Below are 22190 nucleotides of genomic sequence, written 5' to 3' on the forward strand. Positions count from 1 at the left end.
CTGAATGACATGGGCCAAGATTGATGTCAAGTCTGTCTTACAGTCCAACTTCTCTGAGATGGATTGAATACTAACAATATAGAAGACAAATACAAACTCAGGGTGAAAGGATGGTCATCCATATTTCAGGCAACTGGTAATCAGAAAAAAGCAGGTGTTGCAATTTTATTTGCAGATACAATAGGCTTTAAACCAACAAAACTAAGGAAGGACAAGAATGGTCACTTCATATTTGTTAAGGGTAATACTCAACATGATGAGATCTCAATTATTAATATCTATGCACCCAACCAGAATGCACCTCAATTTATAAGAGAAACTCTAACAGACGTGAGCAACTTGATTTCCTCCAGCTCCATTATAGTTGGAGATTTGAACACTCCTTTCGCAGTGTTGGATTGAACCTCCAACAAGAAGCTGAGCAAAGAAATCTTAGATTTAAACCTAACCATCCTACATTGGATTTAGCAGACATCTACAGAACATTTCATCCCAACAAACCTGAATACACATACTTCTCATCAGCCCATGGAACTTACTCCAAAATCGATCACATCTAAGGTCACAAGTCTAACCTCAGTAAATTTAAAGGAATAGAAATTATTCCATGAATCTTCTCAGACTACCATGGAATAAAACTTGAGCGAGTAACAACAGGAATCTGCATACTCATACAAAAACACGCAAGTTAAATAACCTCATGCTGAATGATAGCTGGGTCAGAGATGAGATAAAGAAAGAAATTGCCAATTTTTTGGAACAAAACAACAATGAAGACATGATCTATCAGAACTTCTGGGACACCGCAAAGGCAGTCCTAACTGGGAAATTTATAGCACTGTAAGCCTTCCACAAGAGAACGGAAAGAGAGGAAGTTAACAACTTAATGGGACATCTCAAGCAACTGGAAAAGGAAGAATATTCCAACCCCAAACCCAGTAGAAGAAAAGAAATAACCAAAATTAGAGCAGAATTAAATGAAATTGAAAACAAAAGAATAATACAACAGATCAATAAATCAAAAAGCTGGTTTTTAGAAAAGGTCAATAAAATAGATAAACCTTTGGCCAATCTAATCAGGAAAAAAAGAGTAAAATCTCTAATCTCATCAATCAGAAACAACAAAGACGAAATAACAACAGACTCATCAGAAATCCAAAAAAACCTTAATGAATATTACAAGAAACTGTATTCTCAGAAATATGAACATCTGAAGGAAATTGACCGATACTTGGAAGCAGGTCACCTTCCAAGACTTAGCCAGAATCAAGTGGAAATGTTGAACAGGCCCATATCAGGTTCAGAAATAGCATCAACCATCCAAAACCTCCCTAAAAAGAAAACCCCGGGACTTTGGAGAAAGATGGTTTCACGTCAGAATTCTACCAAACCTTTCAAGAGGAATTGGTAGCTGTATGACTCCAACGTTTTCTACCTTTCTTCCAAAAGGTAGAAAAAGAAGGAAGACTACCCAACACGTTCTATGAAGCAAACATCACCCTGACCCCCAAACCAGGAAAAGACCCAACAAGAAAAGAAAATTATAGACCGATATCACTAATGAATATAGATGCAAAAATATTCAACAAGATCCTAACAAACAGAATCCAGCAACACATCAAGCAAATTATACATCATGACCAAGTCGGTTTTATCCCAGGGTCTTAAGGCTGGTTCAATATATGTGAATCTATAAATGTAATCCAGCACATAAACAAATTAAAAAACAAAGACCATATGATTCTCTCAATCGATGCAGAACAAGCTTTTGATAATATCCAGCATCCCTTCATGATCAGAACACTTAAGAAAATTGGTATAGAAGGGACATTTCTTTTTTTGTTTTTTGAGACAGAGTCTCACTTTATGGCCCTCAGTAGAGTGCCATGGCATCACACAGCTCACAGCAACCTCCAACTCCTGGGCTTAAGCGATTCTCTTGCCTCAGCCTCCCAAGTAGCTGGGACTATAGAAGGGACATTTCTTAAACTGATAGAGACCATCTACAGCAAACCCACAGCCAATATCATATTGAGTGGAGTTAAGTTGGAATCATTTCTTCTCAGATCAGGAACCAGACAAGCCTGACCATTGTCTCCATTGCTTTTTAACATTGTAATGGAAGTTTTAGCCACCACAATTAGGGAAGAAAAGGCGATCAAGGGCATCCACATAGGGTCATAAAAGATCAAACTTTCGCTCTTTGCAGATGATATGATTGTATATCTGGAAAACACTAGTGACTCTACTACAAAACTCTTAGAAGTGATCAAGGAATACAGCAGCATCTCAGGTTACAAAATCAACATTCATAAATTGGCAGCCTTTATATATACCAACAATAGTCAAGTTGAAAAAAAACAGTTAAGGACTCTATCTATTCACAGTAGTGCCAAAGAAGATGAAATATTTGGGAATTTATCTAACAAAGGACGTGAAAGATCTCTAGAAAGAGAACTATGAAACTGTAAGAAAGGAAATAGCTGAAAATGTTAACAAATGGAAAAACATACCATGCTCATGGCTGGGAAGAATAAACATTGTTAAAATGTTCATACTACGCAAAGCAATATATAATGTCAATGCAATCCCTATTAAAGCTCCATTGTCATACTTTAAAGATGTGGAAAAAACAATATTCGTTTTATATGGAATCAGAAAAAAACCTCGAATAGCCAAGACATTACTCAGAAATAAAAACAAAGCAGGAGGAATTACACTATTAGACCTCAGACTATACTATAAATAGATAGTGATCAAAACAGCATGGTATTAGCACAAAAACAGAGAAGTAGATGTCTGGAACAGAATAGAGAACCTAGAGATGAATCCAGCTACTTACCGTTATTTAATCTTTGACAAGCCAATTAAAAACATTCAGTGGGGAAAAGATTCGCTATTTAACAAATGGTGCTGGGTGAACTGGCTGGCAACTGTAGAAGACTGAAACTGGACTCACTCCTTTCACCACTAACTAAGATAGACTCTCACTGGATTAAAGATTTAAACTTAAGACATGAAACTATAAAAATGCTAGAGGAGAGTGCAGGGAAAACCCTTGAAGAAATCGGTCTGGGCGAGTATTTTATGAGAAGGCCCCCTTTGGGCAATTGAAGTAGCTTCAAAAATACACTACTGGGACTTGATCAAACTAAAAAGCTTCTGCACAGCCAAGAACATAGTAAGTAAAGCAAGCAAACAGCCCTCAGAATGGGAGAAGATATTTGCAGGTTATGTCTCCGACAATGGTTTAATAACCAGAGTCCGCATTAGCAAGAAAAGAACAAGGGATCCCATCAAGGCTGAGCAAGGGATTTGAAGAGAAACTTCTCTGAAGAAGACATGCGCGCGGCCTTCAGGCATATGAAAAAATGCTCATCATCTTAATCATCAGAGAAATGCAAGTCCAAACTACTTGGAGATATCAACTAACCCCAGTAAGAGTAGCCCACATAACAAAATCCCAAACCCAGAGATTTTGGTGTGGATGTGGAGAAAAGGGCACACTTCTACACTGCTAGTGGGAATGCACACTAATACATTTCTTTTGGAAAGAGATATGGAGAACACTTAGAGATTTAAAAATAGATCTGCTATTGAATCCTGTAATCCCTCTACTGGGCATATACCCAGAAGACCAAAAATCACATCATAACAAAGATATTTGTACCAGAATGTTTATTGCAGCCCAGTTCATAATTGCTAAGTCATGGAAAAAGCCCAAGTGCCCATCGATCCATGAATGGATTAATAAATTGTAGTATATGTACACCATGGAATACTATGCAGCCTTAAAGAAAGATGGAGACTTTACCTCTTTCATGTTTACATGGATGGAGCTGGAACATATTCTTTTTAGTAAAGTATCTCAAGAATGGAAGAAAAAGTACCCAATGTACTCAGCCCTACTATGAAATAAATTTTATGTTTTCACATGAAAGCTATAATCCAGTTACAACCTAAGAATAGGGGGAAGGGGGAAAGGGAGGGGAAGGAGGGGGGAGGTGGGTAGAGGAAGGGTATTGGTGTGATTACACCAGTGGTGCATCTTACAAGGGTATATGTGAAACTTAGTAAATGTGGAATGTAAGTGTCTTGGCACAGTAACTGAGAGAATGCCAGGAAGGCTATGTTAACCAGTGTGATGAAAGTGTGTCAAACGGTCTGTGAAGCTAATGAATGATGCCCCATGATCATATCAATGTACACAGCTATGATTTAATAATAAAAAAAAATCCTGAAAATTTGTCAAATCAAACTCTAATCCCTAAGGTGATGGCATATGCAGATGGAGAGTTAGGTCATGAGACTGATGTCTTTATGAAGAGATGAGTGCCCTTATAAGAAGAGACATGAAACAGAGCACAGCCTCTCTCTACTTCCTGTCATGTGAGGATACTATGAGATGGAAGCTGTCCAGGTCAGATCGAGGGAGGGTGAATGGTGGAATCACACCTGTTGTGCATAACGCAAGAGTACATGTTGGATCTATTAGTATAGAGTACAAATGTCTTAACACAATAACTAAGTAAACAAGATGAAGTATATATTAACCAGAGTGATGTAAGCATTCCTAATCCTATATGAAATCAGCACATTGTACCCCATAAATACATTAATGTATACATGATCTATGTGTTTATGATTTAGTAAAAAATAAAAATAAAAATAGACAGAAAAAGAAACAAAAGAAGAAGAAGAAGAAGAAGAAGAAGAAGAAGAAGAAGAAGAAGAAGAAGAAGAAGAAGAAGAAGAAGAAGAAGAAGAAGAAGACAGCTGTCTACCTAGAAGTAAAAGAGATCTCACAAGGGAGGAATCCACAAGACCTTGAAATTTGACTCAAGTCTCCAAAATCATGAGAAATAATTGTTTAGCTACCCCATCTGTGGAATTTTACTGTACCCACATAGAATCCCTAAAGGACTAAGACATTCCCCTCTATTCAGTTCTACTTCCTTCCCCTTCCTTTTCAGTTTTGCTCCCAAGAAGCCTCCACAATAAATACCTTACCACTTAAAACCTATCTCCAAATCTGTTTTCAAAAGGACCAAATATGCCATGTTGTCCTTCTACTGCCTCAGGCTAAAATAACTTGGGGTAGTTATTTACTTGTTTCACTTTCTACATAGCTTCCACAATGTGTTGACAAAGACTGGCAGCCCTTCTAAGTTTATAACAAATTCCACTTCTTCCCATAGATACTGCCTGTGCCCCCAACCACTACAGTGTTTTTGTCCCTCTCTGTGATGACCTGAGATGAAGTCTCATCCATCTCATGGCCTCCAGCTCCCCTGCATTTATTCAATTATCCTCATAACAGCAAAGGGACCTTATTAAAACATCAGGCATATCATGCTCAAATTCTGCTCAAAACCCCCCAGTGTCATGCAGAGTCCTACATGGCTCCACACTTGTTGGGTTTCTAAACTAAGAACATGTCCCCTTCTTATTCCCAATCCTGCATGGTTTGTAAACAGAAGGATTAAGCAGAGTCCACATGTCCAGCCTCTCTGAATGTCCCTTGAAAGATGTTCCCCCAAACTAACACATTAGTCTTGGAGTATGTAGCACATGTCCTTGGAAATATTTGCTTTCATTCTTTAGGAAAAGTCAGAGCCAAAGGAAGACCAGAGCAAGGTCTAATCCTGCCCAGAGAAGGTACCTCATTTCCTGAGAAAGAAATCTAAGAAGTACATTCCCACATTTGCATCTGCTATTCTCTTTACAGGGAAAGATCTTCTTCCAGCTACCTATACTGCTTACTGCTACAACTTCTTCAACTCCTTTACAAATGTCAAATCCTGCCAGGTACAGTGGCTCATGCCTGCACAGTGGCAGCTACTAAAAAGGTGAAGGTAGAAGGATTGCTTGAACACAAAAGTTCAAGTCCAGCCTGTGTAACACAGCAAGACTCTAATCCTTCAAAAATTTATAAAATAATAATTTCCAAAAAGATGAACACAAATTACCTATAGTAAGAATTAAAATTTATACCAATATTATATACATGGAGGGGGAAATTATTTACCAAAACTAAGAAAAAATGGAATTTGTATATTCTGATACAGTGTATTATGAAAGAAAGTAAATCTACTCTCAAAACTTCTATTAAAAGCACTAGCCACAAATGCATTTAACCATAGACATAAATAAGCCTGTAGTTAATATGGCCTTCCTGGCATTTTCATAGTTACTGTGTTAAGACAGTTATATTCTACATTTACAATCAGTGTGATGAAAATGTGTCAGACTGTTTATAAAACCAATGTATGGTACCCCATGATCTCATTAATGTACACAGCTATGATTTAAAATTAATAAAAAAAAAATAAGCCTGTAGTTTATTATTAGAATTTGTGTTGAAGGCCCTAATAGAAATGCTAAAATAATGACAATGTAGACCAGGGGTCCTCAAACTTTTTAAACAGAGGGCCAGTTCACTGTCCCTCAGACCGTTGGCGGGCTGGACTGTAGTCTAAAAAAAAAAACAACTATGAAGAAATTTCTATGCGCACTGCACATATCTTATTTTGGAGTGAAAAAAACAAAATGGGAACAAATACAATATTTAAAATGAAGAACAAGTAAAGTTAAATCAACAAACTTACCAGTATTTCAATGGGAACTATGAGCCTGCTTTTGGCTAATGAGATGTTCAATGTCCAGTTGCATATTTGTCACTGTTAGTCGTAACAAGTGATGCAAGTGTGCATCAGTTTGTCTAGATCTGGTTGGAGATTTCAGATGTTTCATTCTGGAAAAGTCTGTTCACAGACATAAGTGATGCCAAAGATGGTTGCCATCAGAGACCATCTACAGCAATCCCACCGCCAATATCGTATTGAATGGAGTTAAATCGAAACCATTTTCACTCAGATGAGGAACCAGACAAGGCTGCCCATTGTCTCCACTACTCTTTAACATTGTAATGGAAGTTTTAGCCATCACAATTAGGGAAGAAAAGGCGATCAAGGGTATTCATATAGGGTCAGAAGAGATCAAACATTTGCTCATTACAGATGATATGATTGTATATCCTACAAACACCAGGGATTCTACTATAAAACTCTTAGAATTGATCAAGGAATACAGCAGTGTTTCAGGTTACAAAATCGACACTCATAAATCGGTAGCCTTTATATATACCAATAATGGTCAAGCTGAAAAAACAGTTAAGGACTCTATTCCATTCACAGTACTGCCAAGGAAGATGAAATATTTGGGAGTTTATCAAACAAATGACGTGAAAGATCTGTATAAAGAGAACTATTAAACTCTAAGAAAAAAATAGCCGAAAATATTAACAAGTGGAAAAAGATACCATGCTCATGGCTGGGAAGAATCAACATTGTTAAAATGTCCATACTAGGGTGGCACCTGTGGCTCAAGGAGTAGGGCGCCCGTCCCATATGCTGGAGGTGGAGGGTTCAAACCTAGCCCCGGCCAAAAAAAAAAAAAAAAAAAAAAAAGTCCATACTACCCAAAGCAATATATAATTTTAATGCACTCCCTATTAAAGCTCCACTGTCATACTTTAAAGATCTTGAAAAAATAATACTTCGTTTTATATGGAATCAGAAAAAACCTCAAATAGCCAAGGCATTAATCAGAAATAAAAACAAGGCAGGAAGAATCACGCTACCAGACCTCAGACTATACTATAAATCGATAGTGATCAAAAAAGCATGATACTGGCACAAAAACAAAGAAATAGATGTCTGGAACAGAATAGAGAACCAAGAGAGGAACCCAGCTACTTATCATTATTGATCTTTGACAAGCTAATTAAAAACATTCAGGGGGCAAAAGATTCCCTATTGAACAAATGCTGTTGGGTGAACTGGCTAGCAACCTGTAGAAGACTGAAACTGGACCCACACCTTTCACCATTAACTAACATAGACTCTCACTGGATTAAAAATTTAAACTTAAGACATGAAACTATAAAAACACTAGAAGAGAGTGCAGGGAAAACCCTTGAAGAAATTGGCCTGGGTGAGTATTTTATGAGGAGGACCACCCGGCAAATTGAAGCAGCTTCAAAAATACACTACTGAGACCTGATAAAACTAAAAAGCTTCTGCACAGCCAAGAACACAGTAAGTAAAGCAAGCACACAGCCCTCAGAATGGGAGTAGATATTTGCAGGTTATGTTTCCAACAAAGGTTTAATAACCAGAATCCACAGAGAACTCAAACGTATAAGCAAGAAAAGAACAAGTGATCCCATCTCAGGCTGGGCAAGGGACTTGAAGAGAAACTTCTCTGAAGAAGACAGGCACACAGCCTACAGACATATGAAAAAATGCTCATCATCTTTAATCATCAGAGAAATACAAATCCAAAGTACCTTGAGATACCAGCTAACTCCAGAATGATTAGCCCATATCAGAACATACCAAGACCAGAGATGTTGGCATGGATGTGTAGAAAAGGGAATACTTCTAAACTGCTGGTGGGAATGCGAATTAATACATTCTTATTGGAAAGATGTTTGGAGAACAATTAGAGATCTAAAAGTAGATCTGCCATTCAATCCTATAATTTCTCTACTGGTATATACCCAGCAGACTAAAAATCACATTATAACAAAAATATTTGTACCAGAATGTTTATTGAAGCCCAACTGACAATTGGTTAGTCATGAAAAAAGCCCAAGTGCCCATCAATCCACGATGGATCAATAAATTGTGGGTATGTACACCATGGAATATTATGCAGCTATAAAAAATGTACCTCTTTCATGTTTACATGGATGGAGCTGGAACATATTCTTCTTAGTAAAGTATCTCAAGAATGGAAGAAAAGGTATCCAATGTACTTATCCCTATATGAAACTAATTTATGGCTTTCATATGAAAGCTATAACCCAGATATAACCTAAGAATATGGGGAAGGGGGAGAGGGAGGGGAGGCAGGGGGGACGTTGGGCAGAGGGAGGATGATTGGTGGGATTACCCTTGCGGTGCATCCTACAAGGATACATGTGAAACTTAGTGGATGAAGAATATGATTGTCTTAATACAATAACTAAGAAAATGCCAGGAATGCTATGTTAACCAGTGTGATGAAAACGTGTCGAACTGTTTATAAAACCAGTGCATCTTGTTCCATGATCGCATTAATGTACACAGCTATGATCTAATACTAATATATATATAACAAAAAAGGATGTGAAAGATCTCTATAAAGAGAACTATGAAACTTTAAGAAAGGAAATAGCTGAAGATTTTAACAAATGGAAAAACATACCAGGCTCATGGCTGGGTAGAATCAACATTGTTAAAATGTCTGTACTACCCAAAGCAATATATAATTTAATGCAATTCCTATTAAAGCTCCATTGTCATATTTTAAAGATCTCGTTAAAACAATACTTCGTTTTATATGGAATGCGAAAAAACCTCAAATACCCAAAACATTACTCAGCAATAAAAACAAAGCGGAAGGAATCATGCTACCAGACCTGAGACTGTACTATAAATCGATAGTGATCAAAACAGCATAGTACTGGCACAAAAGCAGAGAGGTAGATGTCTGGAACAGAATAGAGAACCAAGAGATGTTTCCAGCGACTTACCATTATCTGATCTTTGACAAGCCAATTAAAGACATTCAGTGGGGAAAAGATTCCCTATTTAACAAATGGTGCTGGGTGAACTGGCTGGCGACATGTAGAAGACTGAAACTGTACCCATACCTTTCACCATTAACTCAGATAGACTCTCACTAGATAAAAGATTTAAACGTAAGACAAAAAACCATAAAAATAGTAGAAGAAAGTACATGGAAAACTCTTGAACGAATCGGCCTTGGTGAATATTTTATGTGGAGAACTCCCTATACAATTGAAGCAAGATCAAAAACACACTAAGGAAATGTAATCAAACTTAAAAGCTTCTGAACAGCCATGAACATAGTAAGTAAAGCAAGCAGACAGCCCTCAGAATGGGAGAAAATATTTGCAGGTTATACCTCTGACAAAGGTTTAATAACCAGAATCCACAGGGAACTCAAATGTATCAGCAAGATAAGAACAAGGTATCCCCTTACAGGGTAGGCAAAAACTTGAAGAGAAACTTCTCTGAAGAAGACAGGTGCATGGCATACAGACGCATGAAAAAATGCTCATCATCCTTAATCACCAGAGAAATGCAAATCAAAACTACTTTGACATATCACCTAACCCCAGTAAGATTAGCCCACATAAAAAAATCCCAAAACCAGAGATGTTGCATGGATGTGGAGAAAAGGGCACACTTCTACACTGCTGGTGGGAATGCAGACTAATACGTTCCTTTTGGAAGGATGTTTGGAGAATACTTAGAGATCTAAAAATAGACCTACCATTCGATCCCATAATTCCTTTACTAGGTATATACCCAGAAGTCCAAAAATCACAATATAACAAAGACATCTGTACCAGAATGTTTATTGCAGCCCAATTCATAATTGCTAAGTCATAGAAGAAGCCCAAGTGCCCATCATTCCATGAATGGATTAACAAATTGTGGTACATGCATACCATGGATTATTATGCAGCCTTAAAGAATGATGGAGACCTCTTTACCTCTTTCATGTTTACGTGGATGGAGGTGGAACATATTTTCCTAGCAAAGTATCTCAAGAATGGAAGAAAAAGTATCCATTGTACTAAGCCCTACTATGAAGCTAATTTATAGCTTTCATAGGAAGGCTATAACCTAACTGTAGCAGAAGAATATGGGGAAAGGGCCAAGAAAGGGGACGAGAGGGGGGAGGTTGGGGTGGAGGGAGTATAATTGGTGGGGTCATACCTATGGTGCATCTTAGAATGGATACAGGCAAAACTTACTAAATGCAGAATACAAATGTCTACATACAATAACTAAGAAAATGCCTTGAAGGCTATATTAAACAGTTTGATGAAAAAAAACCCTTTAAGTTAAAGGTTGAAAGACAATTTTTCAGGCAAACAGCATTCAGAATAAAAGAGGAGTTGCAATCTTATTTTCAGATACCTGTGGATTTAAAGCAAGTAAAGTAAAAAAAGACAATGATGGTCGCTTTATATTGGTCAAGGGAAAAATACAAGAAGACTTTTCAATTCTAAATATTTATGCACTCAATTTAAATGCTCCCAGATTCTTGAAACAGACCTTACTCAGCCTGAGAAATACGATATCCTGTAAAACCATTACAACAGAGATAGTTAACACTCCTTTTACAGAGCTGGACAGATCCTCTAAACAGAAATTAAACAGATCTAAGAAACTAGGGTGGTGCCTGTGTCTCAAAGGAGTAGGGCGCTAGCACCATATGCCAAAGGTGGTGGGTTCAAACCCAGCCCTAGCCAAAAACTGCAAAAAAAAAAAAAAAAGAAAAGAAAGAAAAAGATATAAGGGACTTAAATGACATCCTAGAACAACTGTGCTTGATAGATGCATATAGAACGCTCTATCCCAAAGATAAAAAATATACATTCTTCTCATCACCCCATGGAAAATTCTCCAAATTTGGTCATATATTAGGCCACAAAACAAACTTCAACAGTATCGAAAGAATTGAAATTTTACCTTGTATTTTCTCACACCACAAGGCACTAATGGTGAAACTCAACTCCAAAAAAAAAAAAAAATTCAACCCCACACAAAGACATGAAATTAAACAACTTTCTAATCAATGACAGTTAGGTGCATTAAGAAATAAAAGAGGAAAACATTAACTTCCTTGAGCATAACAACAAAGAAGACACAAGCTTCCAAAACCTGTGGAATATTGCAAAAGCAGTTTTTAGAGGAAAATTTATCTCATTAGATGCCTACATTAGAAAAACAGAAGGAGAGCACATCAAAAAAATGCATAAGCCATCTTATGTAATTGAAAAAGAAGAAAAATCAAAGCCTAAGCCCAATAGAAGAAAAGAAATATTCCAAATTAAATCAGAGATCAATGATTGACAAGAAAATAATCATTCCAAAAATTAATGAAACAGGAATATTTTTTTGAAAGAATAAAAAAAAATAGAAAAACTTTTGGTCAGACTAATTAGAAATAGAAAAGTAAGATCTCTAGTAACCTCAATCAGAAATGATAAAGGGGAAATAACAACTGATGCCACAGATATGCAAGAGATCATCTTTGAATTCTACCAGAAACTCTATGCCCAGAAATTTGACAATGTGAAGGAATTGAATGAATGTTTGCAATCACACCCTCTCCCTAGTCTTAGCCAGGAAGAAATACAGATCCTGAACAGACCAATTTTAAGCACTGAGATTAAAGAAACAATAAAAAATCTTCCAACAAAAAAATTCCCTGGTCAGATGGCTTCACACCAGAATTCTATCATACCTTCAAAGAAGAGCTTGTTCCTGTACTGCAGAAATTATTCCAAAAAATTGAGGAGGAAGGAATCTTCCCCAACACGTTCTATGAAGCAAATATCACCCTGATACCAAAACCAGAAAAAGACCCAACTAAAAAGGAGAATTTTCAGGTCTATTTCACTAATGCATATAGGTGGAAAAATTCCCCAAAAAATCCTAGCCAGTAGATTATAGCTTATCATCAAAAAAGTCATACATCATGATCAAAGAGTTTTCATCCTAGGGATGCAAAGCTGGTTTAACAGCTAAGGTGACAACAACCAAAGCAAATAGAAAACTTACACGGGGGGGGAGACAAGATGGCGGACTGAAGCCAGCTTTCAACAAAGGCTCCCGTCCAGAAGGAGAGTTAAGGGACAGGAATTTAGTAAGTATCCTGGTGGACTTGAGCCTCACCAAGAGAGAAGGCTGAAGAACGCACATCAACACCGCTGAGGCAAGTTGTGATCACAAGGATGCAAACAAAAGGTACAAAATCCACCACCAAGTGGACGGGAGTCCCCCTCCCCCATGAGACCGGCTCTGGAGCCCCACAATTGAACAAGCGGGCAGAAATTAAAGCCCCTCCCACTACACTCCACGGGAGAGACCTTCTAAAAACTGGACCTACCTCCCCTACTGGGGTGCCGTGGCGTTCTCCTGCCGGACATAGGGCTAAATAAAACTTTGGCAATCCTTTGCCGGCAACCCTGAATCCCCGGCGCTCCCCTCCCGCCCACTGAGGTCTGGAGGCCTGTCCCCCAGGACTTCGGATCCTTGGGTGATTTCTCAAGGGGAGTGGACAGTCCCCGAGTTGCGACTGGTCAGCATTGACTCTGAGGCGCGCCGAGTGAGGAGAGGGCACTGCGGTGCAGTGCACCAACCCTCCCCGGGCATAGGGGGCCCAAGACTGAATCAGACTCTGGCCTCCCCGCTGAGAGCTGAGAACCCCTACTCTCACTCGGGGTCTGAGGGCCTGTCCCCCAGGAGTTCGGCTCCTTGGGTGATTTCTCGAGGGGAGTGCACAGTGCCTGAGCTGCGTCAGGTCAGCGCTGACTCTGGGACACGTGAGCGAGGAGAGGGCACTCCGCTGAGGGGAAATCAAGCCTTGGCGGCACTTCCCTGCGGTGCAGTGCAGGAGCCCTCCCCGGACCGTAGTATTGCGTGAAACTGAATGAAACTCTAGCTACCCCCCGCCCCACTCCCAATCCGGGTCTGGGGGCCCATCCCCCAAGAGTTCTGATTCTTGGGGGATCTCTTAAGGGGTGTGGACCCAGCACAAACTGCGGCCGCTCAGTGCTGACTCTGGGGCGCGGGACAGAGGAGAAAAGGGTCGCCTGAGTGCCCACACCAGAGCAGCAGTTCCCTGGAGGTAGATCAACAGCCGTTTTTTCTTTAACGGCAGAACGCTCACTTCTGGATATTCTGAGGCCACACCCCCTGTCTCCCTGGGCAACCAGAGGAGGCCACCGGTGACACGGCTCACAAACCCAGAAGCCTCCAGGGCAGGGCCGACCCAGAGAGGTGTTCAGACGCAATTCTCCAACAGCAAAGACGTTTGAACTCAAAACAGCCCGTCTCCTGTAGGCGACGACAGGAACAGAGACAGAACCTCACAAAGTTGTCTGTTCTGTTCTGTTCTGTTAGCAGCATCCATCAGGGACGGGGCTAAGCCTGAGTGAACACCTCCTTCCCATCACCTGCATCAAACACTCAAAGATGTCAGGCCCCATCTCCTCCTGCTAGATAGCGGCAGTCTGTGGGGGCCTGGCAGACTTCCTCGCGATTCAGGCAGGTGCAAACCCCTGGAGTGTCTGTTCACTGCAGGCAACTGGGTTAGCCATCTGCAGAGATACCAGTGACTGGGTCCGACGGAGGGGCAAAGTGGGGAAGGAGACGTCAACCTTCCCAGACTGCTCTATTTGCGGGGTGGCTCCTCCTGACTCCACGCTGCACTGGGGTGAGCTGTCTCAGAGGAGTCACCAGGCCCCTGTGATCCAGTTCCCAGAGACCTCTTGAACCCTTCCACCTGAGACAAGTGCTGATTGAGACAGTTGATTCGGACCTTTTGAACTGGGGTAATAGACTGAGGACTTTTCAGGTAGTGCCCTGGGTGTGCGATTGTAGGAAGGTTTGATTCTCCTTTTCCAACTGGGGCCAGAGGTGGGCAGGCGGGGTGACTTAATTGCTGATTTTTCCACACAGCTGAGACTTCAAGCCAGAGTAGAAGTTGCAATAGGATCGAACAGAAACCAGCTGAAAACAAGACAGAACCGCTTTGCTCCACCACACCAGACAGGGCCCCAGTTTCTCAGGCCACAACACTGTACGGGCCCTCGATAAAACCCCAGGGGAAAAATCAAAGGGAGTAAACCATGGGGCGGAATCAGCGGAAAAACTCTGGTAACATGAATAACCAGAATAGATCACCCCCCCAAGAAAAGATACGGCAGATGTGATTGAAGATCCCATTCATAAACAACTGGCTGAGATGTCAGAAGTCGAATTCAGAATTTGGTTTGCAGACAAGATTAATAAAATGGAATTAGGAATTCGAGGAGAAATTCAAAAACTGTCTCAAGAATTTAACGAATTTAAAGACAAAACCACCAAAGACTTAGACACACTGAAACAAGAACTTACAGCCCTCAAAGATATGAAAAATACAGTAGAATCCCTCAGTAACAGAATGGAGCAAGCAGAAGAAAGGATTTCTGACATTGAAGATAAAGTCTTCGAACGCTTCCAATCTCTCAAAGAGGAAGAGAAATGGAGAGCAAAAACGGATCACTCACTCAGAGAGCTCTCAGATAATTCGAAAAAAAATAACATAAGGGTTATAGGAATTTCGGAGACTGATGACGTGGCAGCCAAGGGCACAGAGGCCCTTCTACATGAAATTATGAAAGAAAATTTTCCAGACATGCCTAGAGAATCTGAAATTCAGATAGCAGACAGCTTCAGAACCCCAGCACGATTCAACCCCAATAAGCCATCTCCCAGACATATCATAATTAGCTTCACTAAAGTTAACATGAAAGAGAAGATTCTCAAAGCAGCCCGGCGAAAGAAAACTATAACGTACAAAGGTAAGAATATTAGAATAACTGCAGATCTCTCTGCTGAAACTTTTCAGGCAAGAAGAGGCTGGTCATCAACTTTTAATCTCCTAAAGCAAAAAAACTTTCAACCCAGGATCTTGTATCCAGCTAAACTGAGTTTCATCTATGATGGAGAAATTAAATACTTCAATGACATTCATATGTTGAAAAAATTTGCCATAAGTAAACCAGCTCTTCAGGATGTTCTCAGACCTATCCTCCACAATGACCAACCCAATCCTATACCACAAAAGTAAACTCACTCAGAAACTTCGGATCAAACTCCAACTTCCACACTGGCGAAAGGATTAAAAATGTCCACTGGACCTTTGAAAAACTCGATACCCAAAATTCCACCAGACTTATCCTTACTCTCCATCAATGTGAATGGCTTAAACTGTCCTCTAAAGAGGCATAGGTTAGCTGACTGGATACAAAAACTTAAGCCAGATATTTGTTGCATACAAGAGTCACATCTCAAATTAAAAGACAAATACAGACTCAGGGTGAAAGGATGGTCATCCATATTTCAGGCAAATGGTATCAGAAAAAAGCAGGTGTTGCAATTTTATTTGCAGATACAGTAGGCTTTAAACCATCAAAAGTAAGGAAGGACAAGAATGGTCACTTCATATTTGTTAAGGGTAATACTCAATATGACGAGATCTCAATTATTAATATCTATGCACCCAACCAGAATGCACCTCAATTTATAAGAGAAACTCTAACAGACATGAGTAACTTGATTTCCTCCAGCTCCATAATCGTTGGAGATTTCAACACTCCCTTGGCAGTGTTGGATCGATCCTCCAGAAAGAAGCTGAGCAAAGAAATCTTAGATTTAAACCTAACCATCCAATATTTAGATTTAGCAGACATCTACAGAACATTTCATCCCAACAAAACTGAATACACATACTTCTCATCAGCCCACGGAACTTACTCCAAAATTGATCACATTTTAGGTCACAAGTCTAACCTCAGTAAATTTAAAGGAATAGAAATTATTCCATGCATCTTCTCGGACCATCATGGAATAAAACTTGAATTGAGTAACAACAGGAATCTGCATACCCATACAAAAACATGGAAGTGAAATAACCTTATGCTGAATGATAGCTGGGTCAGAGATGAGATTAAGAAAGAAATCACCAATTTTTTGGAACAAAATGACAATGAAGACACAAGCTATCAGAACCTCTGGGACACTGCAAAGGCAGTTCTAAGAGGGAAATTTATAGCACTGCAAGCCTTCCTCAAGAGAACGGAAAGAGAGGAATTTAACAACTTAGTGGGACATCTCACGCAACTGGAAAAGGAAGAACATTCCAACCCCAAACCCAGTAGAAGAAAAGAAATAACCAATAAATCAAAAAGCTGGTTTTTTGAAAAGGTCAATAAAATAGATAAACCTCTGGCCAACCTAATCAGGAAAAAAAGAGTAAAATCTCTAATATCATCAATCAGAAACAACAAAGACGAAATAACCACAGACTCATCAGAAATCCAAAAAATCCTTAATGAATATTACAAGAAACTTTATTCTCAGAAATATGAAAATCTGAAGGAAATAGACCGATACTTGGAAGCACGCCACCTTCCAAGACTTAACCAGAATCAAGTGGAAATGTTGAACAGACCCATATCAATTTCAGAAATAGCATCAACTATACAAAACCTCCCTAAAAAGAAAAGCCCGGGACCAGATGGTTTCACGTCAGAATTCTACCAAACCTTTAAAGAGGAATTAGTACCTATATTACTCAACCTGTTCCAAAATGTAGAAAAAGAAGGAAGACTACCCAACACGTTCTATGAAGCAAATATCACCCTGATCCCCAAACCAGGAAAAGACCCAACAAGAAAAGAAAATTATAGACCTTTATATACACCAACAACAGTCAAATTGAAAAAGCAGTTAAGGACTCTATCCCATTCACAGTAGTGCCAAAGAAGATGAAATATTTGGGAATTTACCTAACAAAAGACGTGAAAGATCTCTATAAAGAGAACTATGAAACTCTAAGAAAAGAAATAGCTGAAAATGTTAACAAATGGAAAAACATACCATGCTCATGGCTAGGAAGAATCAACATTATCAAAATGTCCATACTACCCAAAGCAATATATAATTTCAACGCACTCCCTATTAAAGCTCCACTGTCATATTTTAAAGATCTTGAAAAAACATTACTTCGTTTTATATGGAATCAGAAAAAACCTCGAATAGCCAAGACATTACTCAGAAATAAAAACAAAACAGGAGGAATCACACTACCAGACCTCAGACTTTACTACAAATCGATAGTGATCAAAACAGCATGGTATTGGCACAAAAACAGAGAAGTAGATATCTGGAATAGAATAGAGAACGAAGAGATGAATCCAGCTACTTACCGCTATTTGATTTTTGACAAGCCAATTAAAAATATTCAGTGGGGAAAAGATTCCCTATTTAACAAATGGTGCTGGGTGAACTGGCTGGCAACCTGCACAAGACTGAAATTGGACCCACACCTTTCACCATTAACTAAGATAGACTCTCATTGGATTAAAGATTTAAACTTAAGACATGAACCTATAAAAATACTAGAGGAGAATGCAGGGAAAACCCTTGAAGAAATTGGTCTGGGTGAGTATTTCATGAGGAGAACCCCCCGGGCAATTGAAGCAGCTTCAAAAATACACTACTGGGACTTGATCAAACTAAAAAGCTTCTGCACAGCTAAGAACACAGTAAGCAGAGCAAGCAGACAGCACTCAGAATGGGAGAAGATATTTGCAGGGTATAACTCTGACAAAGGTTTAATAACCAGAATCCACAGAGAACTCAAACGCATCAGCAAGAAAAAAACAAGGGATCCCATCGCAGGCTGGGCAAGGGATTTGAAGAGAAACTTCTCTGAAGAAGACAGGCACACGGCCTTCAGACATATGAAAAAATGCTCATCATCTTTAATCATCAGAGAAATGCAAATCAAAACTACTTTGAGATATCATCTAACTCCAATGAGACTAGCCTATATCACAAAATCTCAAGACCAGAGATGTTGGCGTGGATGCGGAGAAAAGGGAACACTTCTGCACTGCTGGTGGGAATGCAAATTAATACATTCCTTTTGGAAAGATATATGGAGAACACTCAGAGATCTAAAAATAGATCTGCCATTCAATCCTGTAATTCCTCTGCTGGGCATATACCAGAAGACCAAAAATCACAACATAACAAAGATATTTGTACCAGAATGTTTATTGCAGCCCAATTCATAATTGCTAAGTCATGGAAAAAGCCGAAGTGCCCATCGATCCACGAATGGATTAATAAATTGTGGTATATGTATACCATGGAATACTATGCAGCCTTAAAGAAAGATGGAGACTTTACCTCTTTCATGTTTACATGGATGGAGCTGGAACATATTCTTCTTAGTAAAGTATCCCAAGAATAGAAGAAAAAATACCCAATGTACACAGCCCTACTATGAAACTAATTTGGGACTCTCACATGAAAGCTATAACCCAGCTACAACTTAACAACAGGGGGAAGTGGGAAAGGGGGGGGGTGGGTAGAGGGAGGGGAATCGGTGCGATCACACCTGTGGTGCATATTACAGGGGTATTTGCGAAACTTGGTAAATGTAGAATATAAATGTTTTGGCACAGTAACTGAGATAACGCCGGAAAGGCTATGTTAACCACTGGGATAAAAATGTGTCAAATGGTTTATGAAGTGAGTGTATGATGCCGCATAATCATATCATTGTATACAGTTATGATTTAATAAAAAAATTAAAAAAAAAAAAGAAATGAATTGAAGAAAAAAAAAGAAAACTTACACAATGGGAAAGGATATTTGCATATTTTGAATCAGACAAAAGCTTGAAACTAGGATCTATAGAGAACTCAAATTAATCCACATGAAAAAAGCCAACAATCCCATATATCAATGGGCAAAAGACATGAATAGAACCTTCTTTAAAGAAGACAGACAAATGTCTAACAAACATGTGAAAAAATGTTCATCATTCCTATCTATTAGAGACATGGAAATCGAAACCACTCTGAGATACCATCTAATCCCAGCGAGAATGGCCCACATTACAAAAAACTGGTAGATGGAGATTAAAGATGGCAGCCGAGTAACAGCTTCCCTGCAACTGGGCACCGTGAGTCTGGGGAGATAAGACTCCAGACATCTCTAGCTGGTGGGATGCCTATAATCATCACTTTGAGGATACAGGGAGTCAGCAAGGGACTTCTGGACCCCAAGAGGAGGACAAAAACAGTGGGAAACTGGCAAGTGGTTGCATGTGTTCGATTGACCTAATCATGCCAGCAACCATAAGTACAAGCAGCAGGGAGACTGCAAACCGGAAAAGCCTTACCTGTGAATTGTTTCAGTGTTCCTGGACTTGGCACTCAGTTGAACTGCTTTGGGGAGAGCTTGAGCAGGAGTGTGGAGAACTTTGGGCATTGTTTGGGGCCCCAGAAAGAGCCACTGATCTGTGTTGCAGGGAGCCATTGTGTCAGAGAACTGCCCCAGCAAGCTCCGCCCTCAGGGTCCCAGAGCAAAAATCCAGTGGGACCTAGTAACCTAGTGACTGAGCAGCCTAAAGGCGGGGACAGAGCTGCCTTACAGCCTTAACCCTTAGGGGCAGAGTGAGATGGTTTTGGCACACTGGAGGCTTGGGCTGTTGCCCTGGGTAGAGTGCCGTGGCATCACAGCCCATAGCAACCTCAAACTCCTGGGCTTGGCGCTGCCCGGACCTCCATAAGATCTGTGCTGTGACCCCACACCAACTGGACCTCCGCATGCCCTGATCAGGAACTGAAGGAGCCGTGCAATCCTGCAACCTCCTTCCTGTGTCCTCCCAGCCTCCACACTGGCCCACTTGTCTGGCCAGGGATACTGGTAGCCACGTGCCCTCTGGAGCCCTCCCTGCCTATGCGCAGAGCCCTTCTCCTGGCCAGAGACTGCTGGAGCCTTGGGATCTCTGTGCCAAAGTCACTGGGTGCCAGGCACTCCCAGAACCTTGCACATCACCTCCCACCCTGTTGCTGGATCGGGGTGTGTCACACGCCGGATCTGCTTCCACAACAAGAACTTGTGGCTAGAGCAGCCCCAGGGGAACTACACAGGGTCACTCCCTACAAAGATCAAGCAACAATAGAGTAATCCCTCTGGGGTCTAATCTTGGAGAGACACCTCCCCAACTCTGAGGATGGCCAGAGGCAATGGTGAAAAACAATCATGAGGCAAAATCAACGGAAAAACTCTGGAAATATGAATAATCAGAGTAGATTAACTCTCCCAAGGATCAATGGGGTAGACACAGCACAAGATCCCATGCACAAAAAAATAGCTGAGATGTCAGAAATTAAATTCAGAATCTGGAGAGTAAATAAGATAGAATTAGAACTCCAGGAAGTAACCCAAAAGATATCTCAAGAATTCAACAAATTCAAAGACCAAATGACCAAAGATTTTGGCACATTGAGACAAGAAGTTGCATCCCTCAAAGATATGAGAAACACAGTAGAATTCCTCAGTAACAGAATGGAGCAAGCAGAAAAAAGATTTTTTGACATTGATGACGAAATTTTCGAACTCTCCCAAACTCTCAAAGAGGATGAGAAATGGAGGGCAAAAACAGATCACACTCTCAGAGAGATCTGAGATAATTCGAAGTAAACCAATATTCGTCTTATAGGGATCCCTGAAAACGATGAAGTGGCTCCACAAGGCACAGAGTCTCTTCTCCATGGGATTAGGAAGGAGAACTTTCCAGACATGCCAAGAGATTCTGAAATTCAGATAGCAGACAGTTTCAGAACTCCAGCATGACTCAATCCAAATAAGACATCACCCAGACACATCATGATCAATTTCACTAAAGTTAATATGAAGGAGAAAATTCTGAAAGCTGCCAGATGAAAGAAAACCATTACCTACAAGGGGAAGAATATTAGAATAACTGCAGATCTCTCTGCTGAAAACTTTCAAGCTAGAAGAGGATGGTCATCGACATTTAATCTCCTAAAACAAAATAACTTTCAACCCAGGATCCTATACTCAGCTAAACTGAGTTTCATTTATGATGGAGAAATTAAATACTTCAATGACATTCCCATGTTGAAGAAATTTGCCATAACTAAACGAGCTCTCCAGGATATTCTCAGACCGATCCTCCATAAAGACAAGTGTAATACTCCACCACAAAAGTAAACCCACCCAGAAAATTTTGTTTAAATTCCAACTTCCACAGTTGCAAAAGGATTAAAAATGTCCACTGGACTCTCGAAAGGCTTATCAATATTCTCAATTAATGTGAATGGTTTAAATTGTCCTCTAAAGAGGCATAGGTTGGCGGACTGGATACAAAAACTCAATCCAGATATCTGCTGCATACAAGAATCACATCTTACACTAAAAGACAAAAATAGACTCAAGGTGAAGGGAAGAAAGATTTTTGACATTGACGACGAAGTTTTTGAACGCTCCCAAACTCTCAAAGAGGATGAGAAATAGAGGGCAAAAACAGATCACTCTCTCTGTATTTCAGGCAAATGGAAAGCAGAAAAAAGCAGGCATTGCAATCTTGTTTGCAGACACATTAGGCTTCAAACCAACCAAAATAATTAACGATAAGGATGGACACTTCATATTTGTTTAAAGTAATACTCATTATGATGATATCTCTATTATTAATATTTATGCTCCCAACCACAACACACCTCAATT

The sequence above is a fragment of the Nycticebus coucang genome, chromosome 20 (assembly GCF_027406575.1).
Source record: "Nycticebus coucang isolate mNycCou1 chromosome 20, mNycCou1.pri, whole genome shotgun sequence".
In the NCBI taxonomy this organism is placed as follows: Eukaryota; Metazoa; Chordata; class Mammalia; order Primates; family Lorisidae; genus Nycticebus; species Nycticebus coucang.